The sequence below is a fragment of the Poecilia reticulata genome, linkage group LG19 (assembly GCF_000633615.1).
Source record: "Poecilia reticulata strain Guanapo linkage group LG19, Guppy_female_1.0+MT, whole genome shotgun sequence".
NCBI classification, from domain to species: Eukaryota; Metazoa; Chordata; class Actinopteri; order Cyprinodontiformes; family Poeciliidae; genus Poecilia; species Poecilia reticulata.
In genome coordinates, this window is record NC_024349.1 from 22,869,631 (window position 1) to 22,870,995 (window position 1,365).

Genomic DNA, 1,365 nt, shown 5'->3' on the forward strand with positions numbered 1-1,365 from the left:
TCAGCTGAACAATCAGATTTTATTTATAAATAAAATATAAATATAAATAATATTTAGAAATATTAAAAGAAAATGCGTTTAACTAGTTTTCAAAATATTCTACTACTAAAAAAAAACAACAAAAAAACAAACAAACTGATTCAACTCCCTTTACTCTGATACCCCAAAATAAAATATCAAAATAAAACCTTACGTTTATTGTACTGAACGTAAGTCAACCGTATTGACTTACGGTTCAACACAATAGCGTGCTACACTTTTCAGATTTTATTTTATTATTGTTTTAGTTTAAAAATCATTTATCATTTTCATTCCACATCATTTGTGTTGGAACCAGGGGTGAAAGTAAGGGGGTACGGCAGGGTCCTGCGTACCCTAAAAGATTTATCAGGGGTATGCAGTACCTGCAAGAGAGAAGAGAGGCTGTCTGCTGTAAAAAATCAGTGGGTTAAACTGTGCAGCCGTGAGTTCACTTCACCCACTAATCAGCCGTGACTGATTAGTTTTTCAAGAACAATCTAAAACACGACTTAATCAGTTATTAAATAACTTTTTTCCCATTTCATATTGTTTCTGAACTGTTCGTGCTGTAGAGCAGGGCTGCAACACGTCGATCGCTGAGGGTTTTGAGTCGATCTCAGCATGAGGTGACAAACTGAACGGCGCCAGGGCGTTGAGACCAGAATCCTCTGGGTCCTTATCAAAATGTTCATAACTTTATTAAAGAACAAAAAAAAATCAACAAATCGTGTTCAAATTAATGTTTCATCAACAATAATAACCTCAGTGATTATTGTTTCAACAAGGTGTTGCAATTCTGTGCATTTCAGTTCCATAACGAGGACAGCAGGAGTTTAAAATGAACTAATCAACCACCGCTGTGTTCATGAGAGGCTTATTAATAATCGCAAAATAAATATCTAGCCTGAAAACCTGATATCGTAACGGACTGAACGTTTTTAACATAATCTCTGGTCAGCTTGTGGGGTGCAGAGGTTGCCATGGCAACGGGTGTGCTCAAATGACAGAGAGAGATGGAGAGAAAAATGTGTGAGTGGTTTAGAGTTGATCACCTGTTCAGGTTGTTTTACCTTTGTTTGTCTTTGTCTTGGCTCATTACAGCCGCTGTAATTTCTGAACACTCAACAAACGACAAACTTTTACTAATTACCTCGTTCTTTGTGACTATATGTCATTTACAACAAACATCAAACACGGTAAATAYGTTTCATTAGGTATTTAACAAACAAATGGCTTCTACCGCGATAATTATGTGAAATTAAATTAATTGTCTAATATAAAAATAGTTTGGTGCTGTCGGGTTCAGAGTCTGAAAGGCTTTTCCTTCATCAAACAACTTTGTTT